This window comes from Danio aesculapii, chromosome 6 (genome assembly GCF_903798145.1).
Source record: "Danio aesculapii chromosome 6, fDanAes4.1, whole genome shotgun sequence".
Classification (NCBI taxonomy): domain Eukaryota; kingdom Metazoa; phylum Chordata; class Actinopteri; order Cypriniformes; family Danionidae; genus Danio; species Danio aesculapii.
Genome location: NC_079440.1, coordinates 94,438 through 106,937, shown reverse-complemented (window position 1 = coordinate 106,937; position 12,500 = coordinate 94,438). Strand labels below are relative to the sequence as shown.

The 12,500-nt window shown below is 43.9% G+C and overlaps 1 long non-coding RNA gene and 1 other non-coding gene across 3 annotated transcripts in view; both read left to right on the top strand.

The window, feature by feature from the left end:
- The first annotated feature begins 3,596 nt into the window (after positions 1 to 3,596).
- LOC130231275 (uncharacterized) lies at positions 3,597 to 5,179 on the top strand. 2 transcript variants are annotated; one of them, XR_008838002.1, is made up of 4 exons: positions 3,597 to 3,780; positions 4,237 to 4,329; positions 4,403 to 4,497; positions 4,878 to 5,179. It is a non-coding gene; the product is annotated as an uncharacterized LOC130231275 (long non-coding RNA). The 2 variants fall into 2 exon arrangements; XR_008838001.1 differs by having other exon boundaries at positions 3,597 to 4,329.
- A 6,866-nt stretch (positions 5,180 to 12,045) lies between these two features.
- Positions 12,046 to 12,500, top strand: part of LOC130231309 (18S ribosomal RNA) — a 1,887-nt gene continuing 1,432 nt past the window's right edge. Inside the window, exon 1 of the ribosomal RNA XR_008838034.1 lies at positions 12,046 to 12,500. This exon is cut by the window's right edge and continues 1,432 nt beyond it. This is a non-coding gene — a ribosomal RNA (18S ribosomal RNA).

Below are 12,500 nucleotides of genomic sequence, written 5' to 3'. Positions count from 1 at the left end.
AGATTATAAAGTTTATTGTTTTACAGCATGTTAGTTCTCGTGGTCTGATCTTTAGAGAATTTCACAGCAGTTTTCAGACAGTAAACTCCAGGGCAAAGAGGGGGGCTCAGGATGCATGATCGAGACAACCCGAACAACTGGTTTCCTAGCTGATCTTCTTCTCAGATTAGAAAGTTTATTGTTTTAGTGCTTGACCATTCTCGTGGTCTTGTCTCGTGTGGAGCTCCATAACCGTTTTCAGGGTTTAATATTATAGAGAGATATAGCCATCCTTACAGTGCGCACATGCTTTTACCAAAACCGAGTTGCACGAGTGTGCCTGTGCAAAGTCAAGCCGATTCAGCTCACCCTACAAGAAAGAGAGGGGGGGCGTAAGAAAAGACAAAAAAAAAAAAAAAAAAAAAAAAAAAGGCACAGAGTCAATGGTCATCCAACAGTAGTCACTTGTGGCTCGTTTTCACTGACTGGTACGGTACGGTTCGGTTCGGTACGGGGTCACCTTTATCAGGCTTGCGTTTCCACTAACAAGGGTACCCTTTTGGTGGGCGTGGTGTATGACAGAAAGTTTTAGTCGATGTCATTCTCGCTCGAGGAAATGTCTACAATACAGCTGTATGGGTCACTTACATATCATATGAGAAGCACTTCTCACAAAACAGATGCTTTACACGCATAAATACTCATGTTCATTGAAAAGTTAGTAATAAACATTTCTACACGAGTTGATAATAACTGCAGATCAATGCCTACTGTAACGTCTGTAATCGTATTGAATAATTAAATAAATGAACATGTATGAACACATACAAATATATTTATATTTATTTTATATTTATATATATTATATCGATTGGGTGAGGGTTGGGGTTAGTTTCTCTTCTTCTTCTTACTCCCTCAAGACCAGTTGTGAGAGGGAAATGTTTAAGACACTTCATCAGTAGTGTACCTCAGATTCATCGGGTGTTTCGACTCTTTAAACACTAGACACCCTCGTCTGAGGCGATCAGCTCTGGTTGATCAATCCCAGGCTAGTGTCTTCTTGCCAATTCTATTATAGGGGTTTGACCAGATCCTCAATCTGTTTATTTTGGGTTCTGGTGTTTTTTTTTTTGGTCCAAGTTAGGTGTTTTAGGGGTTTTTTGTGTTTTTCCACACGTTTAGGGTTACGACTGGGTTAGGGTTATGCCCTTTGGTCACGAGTGGTTGGGTTTAGGGTTTGGTGTGGGTGGTCCTGGCCGAAATTACTTGGCATTAACGAAATTGCTTGGCGTGAAGGACTGTACCCTTTGGTTACTGACGGTTGGGTTCAGGGTTTGGTGTGGGTGGTCCTGGCCGAACTTACTTGGCATTAACGAAATTGCTTGGCGTGAAGGACTGTACCCTTTGGTTACTGACGGTTGGGTTTAGGGTTTGACGTGGGTGGTCCTGCCTGAAATTACTTGGCATAACGAAATTACTTGGCATAACGGACTGTACCCTATGGTTACTGACGGTTGGGTTTAGGGTTTGGTGTGGGTTGTCCTGGCCGAAATAACTTGGCATAACGAAATTACTTGGCATAACGGACTGTACCCTTTGGTTACTGACGGTTGGGTTTAGGGTTTGACCGTGGGTTGTCCTGCCCGAAATTACTTGGCCTAACGGACTGTACCCTTTAGTTAGTGACGGTTGAGTTGAAATTTATTTTTCCTGAGAGGTCCGAGATTTTAGAAGTTTCCAAAAGATCCAATTGGTAAGATGACTGGTGTAGGTGGTGTTGGTGCCCAATGTGCTCGTTGTGTGGAGGTGCTAATCACCAGTAGAAAATTGGGCTTCAATTAAGGCCTGTTTGCCCCAGGCCACCGTCCCCTGCGTGCTGTCCAAGTGGACTCAGGGGGGGCTGAATACTCACCACTCCCCCAAGTGACCTTATGCCAACACCGCAAGGTTACCCCGGTCACCCGAGGTCGAGGTTCAGACTGGCAGTCATATTTGGTAAAATATAACAAGCTGCTACCCGTTTTCTCCTCTAGGGGCAATGCGAGAATCAAACCGACATCCTCCTCCCCGGGGACAACTGTTGGGAGCATTGACCCTGAGGAGAAAGGCAGAAAAGATGCCGACTGGGTGTTTGAGCGCAGTATTCTCCAGGATGGTAACCCGGCAGGGGAGACACCATGATCGAGAAGGTGCGGTTTGGTTGAGGCCCTTGTTTGAGGATTGTAATTGCTTCAGATGTTTTTTAGTATTCATTCTGTTGCTTTAACTTTATTGTCTGTTTATTTATTGACTTGTTGCGTGTTTCTCGACTTATTTTGAGGGATAACTTGTGCCTTTTTGTTTGACTGTTTTATGCCTTATTTAAGGATTTTGACTGTTTTTATGTTATATTGAGGTGTTCCACTACTCCTTACGATATCTTCACTTGTTTGTTTAACTTGCATCTTCACTCTTTTTCGGGAGAGTTCGGTTTTCTTCTTTTTCTTCATCTTCTTGCCCTTCTTCTTACTCTTGTCTTCTTTGTATGGCTTGTTGTTTGTTTTTGGTATTCCATCTGTTGCCTTAACTTTATTGTCTATTTATTTATTGACTCGTTTGCTTATTTCTTAACTTATTTTGAGGGAAGATTTGTGCATTTCTGTTTGTTTGACTGTTTTGTGCCTTATTTAAAGATTTCGGCTGTTTGTATGTTATAGTAAGACGTTTTTGTGGGTTGTCCTGCCCGAGATTACTTGGCATGAAGGACTGTACCCTTTGGTAACTGACGGTTGGTTTTAGGGTTTGAGTGCAGGGTGAAGGTTTAGTTGAAGTTATTTTTTCCGTAGAGGTCCAAGTTTTTAGAAGTTTCCAGAAGATCCAATTGTTGAAACGAGGTTGTCCGATTGGTGTAGTTGTGGTGTTGGTTAACTTTATTGTCTGTTTATTTTATTGACTGTTTGTATGTTATAGTAAGACGTTTCACCACTCCTTATGCTATCTTCGCTGGTTTACTTGTATCTTCTTTGTCTAGGGCGGTTTGAGGTAGGGAGATTGAGGCTGCGTGCACGGGCCCACGCTTGTCTGACTATATACCATAAGAGCATTGATCTTCTACCTCCCGTGTAGGAGGTTGGCCTTGTCTGGGCTTCGGGCTTACGGCTTGATGAGGACGTGTTTTTGTGTTGTTGATTTTTGTTTTTGGTTTTGGTGTTTTTGGGTTTGGTGTTTTTGGACGCTGTCGGGATCGATTGGGTGAGGGTTGGGGTTTGTTTCTCTTCTTCTTCTTACTCCCTCAAGACCAGTTGTGAGAGGGAAATGTTTAAGACACTTCATCAGTAGTGTACCTCAGAGTCATCGGGTGTTTCGACTCTTTAAACACTAGACACCCTCGTCTGAGGCGATCAGCTCTGGTTGATCAATCCCAGGCTAGTGTCTTCTTGCCAATTCTGTTATACACTGTAAAAAATGAATCTTGAGGCTTGTAATTTTCATTAAAAAAATTAATGTGGTCATTAAAAACAATGAGCATATTTTCTTTAAAAAATTGATATTCTGGATTTATTATAAAATATTAAGGAGATTTCGCTAATATAACTAAGATTTTAATTTTACTTATTTTTTTAAGCAAACTAGTGCAATTATTAAGCTTAATTTGAGAAACCAGTTAAGCTAATAAAATTGAGGAAAGATGGCTTCACGTTTATTTTAAGAAAATTCACTCAATTATGTGGATTTGATTGAGATGTTTGCATTTGAATCTCAACAACGGCAGTGATCAGACGACATTTTGAAGGAGCAGATCAACAGCGAGCATGTTAAGAGGTAAGCATTTTATCATTTACAGTTTATCATTTTATTGTCTTAAGTAGCCTAAGCTCTTTCAGGAAAGACACATGCTGTTCAAACTTGTTCAGGAGCTTAGTTTTTGCCATATGATGTATATAGGGATACACGGGTATTTTTAACCACCCATTCCTATTTGAAATTGATTTGCTTCAATGTTCATTCTGAATTATATAATGAAGTTGAACAAATTATTTGCATCGTAATATTTAACAGCAACGATCAGGCAACAGTTAAGCAGACGAACAACAGTGAGCTTGTTAAGTGGTAAATCTAAGCTAAGCTAAGTTAGCTAGCTATTCAATGGGGTTTATGTACAGCTAGTGCTTTTCCATTTCATAAGGATCCTTTTACAGCATTGCTGATGTAATGTAAAGAACTGTTTATATATAATACTGTACATAAATACTAATATTTGTTTGCTTCATTTTTCAGTTTAATGAAGAAAACGTTTGCAGAGTTTTCCCACTAAAGAGGAGCAGTTTATTGAGGCAGATTTTGATAAAGAGAATGGGTGCCATACATCAGGTATTTTTAATAATGTTATTTGTGTAGTATTATTATTATTATTATTACTAATTTCTACACTTTTTTGCATCAGACCTCACATTAAATCAGGGATGAATCGAGAGATGTCATCCTCTGTTGCTGGTTTATCTGTATGAATAAGAGGAAGAGCTCATCCAGGAGTGCAATGTAAGTGTCTCAAACTGTTTCAGATATTTATGATCTTCAGAAAACTGCATTTTATATTTTTGCATGCTTACAAAAAAATATATAGCTCAAGCATTACACTGTTGAATGCACTATTCCTTGTATAAACATGGTATGTTTTTATAAATGTCTGTACACTAGTATACATTTAAACACCCTGTCCATTATAAGTCAAAATACTTTTGTATTTGTGTCAGTCAGCAACATCTACTCAAACATTATGAAGAATTACTGTTCACAGATATAAAAAGAAATGGTTTATTTCATTAATTTATTTCCTTAATGTGTTTTAGTAAACCTTAAACATTTGAAATGTACAACTGCATAATTTCAATATAATAAACGTAATGTTTATTTTACAGTGTGGGAATGCACAGAGAATTGCTGTCTGTCAGAGGGATGACCAACCATGAGGACTTCTGCATTGTCTTGGAGGATAAGTGAGTCATGGCTAGCCTAGAAAATCTAGAATCGCTGAACTGGATTTATACAAATATTCCACAAATTAAAATCACTTACAAAGAAATGAATATTAAGTTTGCAATACACAAATTCTGTCAAATATTGTCTAAAATGTGACTATTCCTACAAAGGAAAGTTGACAGGTCAGTTTTTTCCATGACATGGATAAAGGAATTTTTATCAGAGATTAACATTGCTGTAAATTTTACATAGATTTGTTTAACATATTGTACCATTTTGTTATCAGTGTAACATGTAATAAAATTATATTTGGCCTAAATGTATTGTGTATGTATTTCATTATACATTATATATTTTACATTTTATGAATGAGTAATTTTCAGTAATAAATTTGAGTAAATGGTGATTTATTTGCATATATTATAAAAGCACATTCCACTAATAATATTAAATTCATCCTCTATCACTTAAAAAAACTAGTAATTTTCACATGATTCTTTCAAGTGTTTTTTGTAAAAAAAAATAAATATGAGTAAATGGTGGTGGATTAGCTTAAATTATAAAGGCACATTCCGCTAATAATATTAAAATCTTCATTTATCACTCAAAACATTTAGTAATTTTCACATGATTCATTCAAGTGGTTTTTGCTAAAAAAAATCAAGTCTTGAAATTTACTTAAAAATAATACGTGCAATAGTGTTACCACAATTTTTTTTTGTAAATAGCACATAAGATTTTTTACAGTGTAGGGGTTTGACCAGATCCTCAATCTGTTTATTTTGGGTTCTGGTGTTTTTTTTTTTTTTGGTCCAAGTTAGGTGTTTTAGGGGTATTTTGTGTTTTTCCACACGTTTATGGTTACGACTTGGTTAGGGTTATGCCCTTTGGTCACGAGTGGTTGGGTTTAGGGTTTGGTGTGGGTTGTCCTGCCCGAAATTACTTGGTCTAACAGACTGTACCCTTTGGTTACTGACTGGTTGGGGTTAGGGTTTGGTGTGGGTCGTCCTGGCCAAAATTACTTGGCATTAACGAAATTGCTTGGCGTGAAGGACTGTACCCTTTGGTTACTGACGGTTGGGTTTAGGGTTTGACGTGGGTGGTCCTGCCTGAAATTACTTGGCATAACGAAATTACTTGGCATAACGGACTGTACCCTATGGTTACTGACGGTTGGGTTTAGGGTTTGACGTGGGTGGTCCTGCCTGAAATTACTTGGCATAACGAAATTACTTGGCATAACGGACTGTACCCTATGGTTACTGACGGTTGGGTTTAGGGTTTGGTGTGGGTTGTCCTGGCCGAAATAACTTGGCATAACGAAATTGCTTGGCGTGAAGGACTGTACCCTTTGGTTACTGACGGTTGGGTTTAGGGTTTGACGTGGGTTGTCCTGCCCGAAATTACTTGGCCTAACGGACTGTACCCTTTCGTTAGTGACGGTTGAGTTTAGGGTTTGAGTGCAGGGTAAAGGTTTAGTTGAAATTTATTTTTCCTGAGAGGTCCGAGATTTTAGAAGTTTCCAAAAGATCCAATTGGTAAAATGACTGGTGTAGGTGGTGTTGGTGCCCAATGCGCTCGTTGTGTGGAGGTGCTAATCACCAGTAGAAAATTGGGCTTCAATTAAGGCCTGTTTGCCCCAGGCCACCGTCCCCTGCGTGCTGTCCAAGTGGACTCAGGGGGGCTGAATACTCACCACTCCCCCAAGTGACCTTTTGCCAACACCGCAAGGTTACCCAGGTCACCCGAGGTCGAGGTTCAGACTGGCGGTCATATTTGATGAAATATAACAAGCTTCTACCCGTTTTCTCCTCTAGGGGCAATGCGAGAATCAAACCGACATCCTCCTCCCCGGGGACAACTGTTGGGAGCATTGACCCCGAGGAGAAAGGCAGAAAAGCTGCCGACTGGGTGTTTGAGCGCAGTATTCTCCAGGATGGTAACCTGGCAGGGGAGACACCATGATCGAGAAGGTGCGGTTTGGTTGAGGCCCTTGTTTGAGGATTGTAATTGCTTCAGATGTTTTTTAGTATTCATTCTGTTGCTTTAACTTTATTGTCTGTTTATTTATTGACTTGTTGCGTGTTTCTCGACTTATTTTGAGGGATAACTTGTGCCTTTTTGTTTGACTGTTTTATGCCTTAGGTAAGGATTTTGACTGTTTTTATGTTATATTGAGGTGTTCCACTACACCTTACGATATCTTCACTTGTTTGTTTAACTTGCATCTTCACTCTTTTTCGGGAGAGTTCGGTTTTCTTCTTTTTCTTCATCTTCTTGCTCTTCTTCTTGCTCTTCTGTCTTCTTTGTATGGCTTGTTGTTTGTTTTTGGTATTCCATCTGTTGCCTTAACTTTATTGTCTATTTATTTATTGACTCGTTTGCTTATTTCTTAACTTATTTTGAGGGAAGATTTGTGCATTTCTGTTTGTTTGACTGTTTTGTGCCTTATTTAAAGATTTCAGCTGTTTGTATGTTATAGTAAGACGTTTTTGTGGGTTGTCCTGCCCGAGATTACTTGGCATGAAGGACTGTACCCTTTGGTAACCGACAGTTGGTTTTAGGGTTTGAGTGCAGGGTGAAGGTTTAGTTGAAGTTATTTTTTTCCGTAGAGGTCCAAGTTTTTAGAAGTTTCCAGAAGATCCAATTGTTGAAACGAGGTTGTCCGATTGGTGTAGTTGTGGTGTTGGTTAACTTTATTGTCTGTTGATTTATTGACTCGTTTGCTTGTTTCTTAGCTTATTTTTGGAAGGAAAATTTGTGCATTTCTGTTTGTTTGACTGTTTTGTGCCTTATTTAAAGATTTCGACTGTTTGTATGTTATAGTAAGACGTTTTTTGTGGGTTGTCCTGCCCGAAATTACTTGGCGTGACGGACTGTACCCTTTGGTTACTGACGGTTGGGTTTAGGGTTTGGTGTGGGTGGTCCTGGCCGAACTTACTTGGCATTAACGAAATTGCTTGGCGTGAAGGACTGTACCCTTTGGTTACTGACGGTTGGGTTTAGGGTTTGGTGTGGGTGGTCCTGGCCGAACTTACTTGGCATTAACGAAATTGCTTGGCGTGAAGGACTGTACCCTTTGGTTACTGACGGTTGGGTTTAGGGTTTGACGTGGGTGGTCCTGCCTGAAATTACTTGGCATAACGAAATTACTTGGCATAACGGAATGTACCCTATGGTTACTGACGGTTGGGTTTAGGGTTTGGTGTGGGTCGTCCTGGCCGAAATAACTTGGCATTAACGAAATTGCTTGGCGTGAAGGACTGTACCCTTTGGTTACTGACGGTTGGGTTTAGGGTTTGGTGCTGACTGGTACGGTACGGTTCGGTACGGGGTCACCCTTATCAGGCGTGCGTTTCCACTAACAAGGGTACCCTTTTGGTGGGCGTGGTGTATGACAGAAAGTTTTAGTCGACGTCATTCTCGCTCGAGGAAATGTCTACAATAAAGCTGTATGGGTCACTTACATATCATATGAGAAGCACTTCTCACAAAACAGATGCTTTACACGCATAAATACTCGTGTAGAAATGTTTATTACTAACTTTTCAATGAACATGAGTTGATAATAACTGCAGATCAATGCCTACTGTAACGTCTGTAATCGTATTGAGTAATTAAATAAATGAACATGTATGAACACATACAAATATAGCCTAGTCGGTGAAAACCTCTCATCTGTGTTTGTAATCTTCAGCAGCACATGTAGCCTCCGTTAGAGAGTAAGTCCGTCATTCCCGGTTCATATTAGTCCAAAATGTGAAGATAATCATGGCATTTTGTTCATGTTTGCTGAGAAATAATGTGCTCCTTTTTTCCGCCTTCTCCTTTGACAAGCGCGAGAGTGAAGCGTGAAGAAACAGTGTCTGACAGGATCGGGTTTCAAAAGCACGTCAATAATCAAGCCCAGGTTATTATCATCAGCTCAAGAAGTTTGTTATTTCAGATATAATGTTGGACGAGCGCTAGCAAGAAAGCGAAACCGCTCGCGCCTCAGACTGGCTCGTAAAAAAAAACTACGTGTGGCTGTTCATCCACACGACGACAGGGTTTGTTTGAGCCCAGATCGACCATGGCTCGTTGCTATATGTATTTATAATTCCGCTGTGATCTCTCGGCTGTGTATTTCAAACATGGCGGGTTTTTTGTTTTCATTCTGGCTTGTTGCATAAGCGAATGACGTATCTGTAAACCAATAGCGTTCAGCTGCGCGTGTGGCTCTGCCTTTTGGGACCCTTTCTCGTGTTTCGGAAAAGTGGTACGGTACGGTTCGGTACGCTTTTTGACAGTGGAAACGACCATAAAAGCGTACCAAACCGAACCGTACCACTCAGTGGAACCGGGCCATTGGAGGATGCAGGGCCTTGTCTTGCTCCCTGGAACAGCGCACATGCTGCGCAGAGGCACACTCTTCCAACCCTCACACGGGGGATAGCTTTCTTGCTCTCTGGCTAGGATGGATTTCCTCGGTTTTGGTAAAAGTCAAGCCGATTCAGCTCACCCTACAAGACCGAGAGAGAGAAAGAGAGAGGGGTCACAGAGTCAATGCTCGTTGGCTAGGGTCGAGGGTTAGGATTCAGTAGGGGATATGGGGGTTCAGAATTGCGGTTCAGGGTTGGGGTTAGGAATTGGGGTTCAGGGGTGGGGTTAGGATTTGGGGTTCAGGGTTGGGGTGTAGGGTTGGTCTAGGGTGAGGTATTAGGATTGGTATCGCGTTTAGAGCTTGAGGGTTAGGGGTGGTGGGTTAGTCCTCTTTTTGGTTAAGTCAAGCCGATTCACCTCACCTGTAGCTTATTAGGCTGTCTGTGGACATCCCACCTATAACTTATTTAGCTGTCTGTGGACATCCCACCTGTAGCTTATCAGGCTGCCTGTGGACATCCCACCTGTAGCTTATGAAGCTGTCTGTGGACATCCCACCTGTAGCTTATTAGGCTGCCTGTGGACATCCCACCTGTAGCTTATGAAGCTGTCTGTGGACATCCCACCTGTAGCTTATTAGGCTGTCTGTGGACATCCCACCTGTAGCTTATTAGGCTGTCTGTGGACATCCCACCTGTAGCTTATTAGGCTGTCTGTGGACATCCCACCTGTAGCTTATTAGGCTGTCTGTGGACATCCCACCTGTAGCTTATTAGGCTGTCTGTGGACATCCCACCTGTAGCTTATTAGGCTGTCTGTGGACATCCCACCTGTAGCTTATTAGGCTGTCTGTGGACATCCCTCTAGCTTATTAGGCTGTCTGTGGACATCCCACCTGTAGCTTATTAGGCTGTCTGTGGACATCCCACCTGTAGCTTATTAGGCTGTCTGTGGACATCCCACCTGTAGCTTATTAGGCTGTCTGTGGACATCCCACCTGTAGCTTATTAGGCTGTCTGTGGACATCCCACCTGTAGCTTATTAGGCTGTCTGTGGACATCCCACCTGTAGCTTATTAGGCTGTCTGTGGACATCCCACCTGTAGCTTATGAGGCTGTCTGTGGACATCCCACCTGTAGCTTATTAGGCTGTCTGTGGACATCCCACCTGTAGCTTATTAGGCTGTCTGTGGACATCCCACCTGTAGCTTATTAGGCTGTCTGTGGACATCCCACCTGTAGCTTATTAGGCTGTCTGTGGACATCCCACCTGTAGCTTATTAGGCTGTCTGTGGACATCCCACCTGTAGCTTATTAGGCTGTCTGTGGACATCCCACCTGTAGCTTATTAGGCTGTCTGTGGACATCCCACCTATAACTTGTTTAGCTGTCTGTGGACATCCCACCTGTAGCTTATTAGGCTGTCTGTGGACATCCCGCCTATAACTTGTTTAGATGTCTGTGGACATCCCACCTGTAGCTTATTAGGCTGTCTGTGGACATCCCACCTGTAGCTTATTAGGCTGTCTGTGGACATCCCGCCTATAACTTGTTTAGCTGTCTGTGGACATCCCACCTGTAGCTTATTAGGCTGTCTGTGGACATCCCGCCTATTACTTATTGAGCTGTCTGTGGACATCCCACCTATTACTTATTTAGCTGTCTGTGGACATCCCACCTGTAGCTTATTAGGCTGTCTGTGGACATCCCGCCTATAACTTGTTCAACTGCCTGTGGACATCCCACCTGCAGCTTATTAGGCTGGCTGTGGAGGGTGGGTGGGTTGTGTCATCTTTCTTAACATTTTCTTTTTTTTTTAGTATTTAAAAATGTTTATTTCTTTTTGCAAAGTAATGCCGACCGACCTCACTCTCATAAAAAGGCTCGTTCAAGGCTCGAACGCAAAATGGCGGATCTGTCGAAGGCTCGCTTGGCCCTGGCAGAACACGTGCACCGGGGTGCGCATGGGGACAGCTCTCTACATGTCTACGGCCATGCACAAGACCGAGTGCTAGGACACTTTGTGTTACTGGGACACGGGAGCGGGTCGACTTCTCAGCCCGGAACACCCCCATTTCCTCTGACCTGCCATCGAGGTTTCGGCGAAGGCGAAACTTCGTGGACTTTGGTTTTGAGCGCTTCCTCAGACGTCTTCGGAGGAGACCTTAGAGGAGAACAACGGCCCCAGAGGGCGCACCGTTCTCCTCCGAAGGGCCCCTCACCTCGGCAGGACTGACTGCCGGCGGGTGACTTGGATAGCAGCAGCGCCCAGAGTTCTGCAACCTGACCGATGGGAAGTTACGACGCCCCTGGGGCAGGCCCCTCGCCCGGTCCCTCCGGACTGCTGTGGGCAAGGTGGTTCCTCCCCGATTCGGGCCTCAGACACGCAGCAGAGCGAGGCCTCCTCCGGGCCTCCTCCGCACCCCCCTCGCTCCTTGGGAAAAGGACTCAGACGACCGGTCTACCTCCAACGTCCTCCACCGGCGGCCCAGCGAGGGTCGGCGCGCCTCCCCGCCGCTCTCTCACAGAGGCGGGCGGGCGGGCGCTCTCCGCTCCTCGGCCGGGCTCGCCGCGAAGCACGCCGTATTTCCCGGTGAAAGCATCCCCCGCCAAACACCCCACCCCCCACGAGCGGCCGCGCCTCCCTCGCCCCCTCAGGGGGCGCGAGCGGCGGCGCGAGACCCCGTGCGTGAGGAAAGGAGGCCAGCGCCCAGCTGGCACCTTCCTCTGCCACCCTGCTCGGGGCTACCTGGTTGATCCTGCCAGTAACATATGCTTGTCTCAAAGATTAAGCCATGCAGGTCTAAGTGCACACGGCCGGTACAGTGAAACTGCGAATGGCTCATTAAATCAGTTATGGTTCCTTTGATCGCTCCATCCGTTACTTGGATAACTGTGGCAATTCCAGAGCTAATACATGCCAACGAGCGCCGACCCGGTCCCCCCGGGGGCCGGGGACGCGTGCATTTATCAGATCCAAAACCCATCCGGGTGCGGCGCGGGCTCCCCCTTCGGGGGTCGGGCCTCGTCCCCCGGCCGCTTTGGTGACTCTAGATAACCTCGGGCCGATCGCGCGCCCTCCGCGGCGGCGACGATTCATTCGAATGTCTGCCCTATCAACTTTCGATGGTACTTTAGGCGCCTACCATGGTGACCACGGGTAACGGGGAATCAGGGTTCGATTCCGGAGAGGGAGCCTGA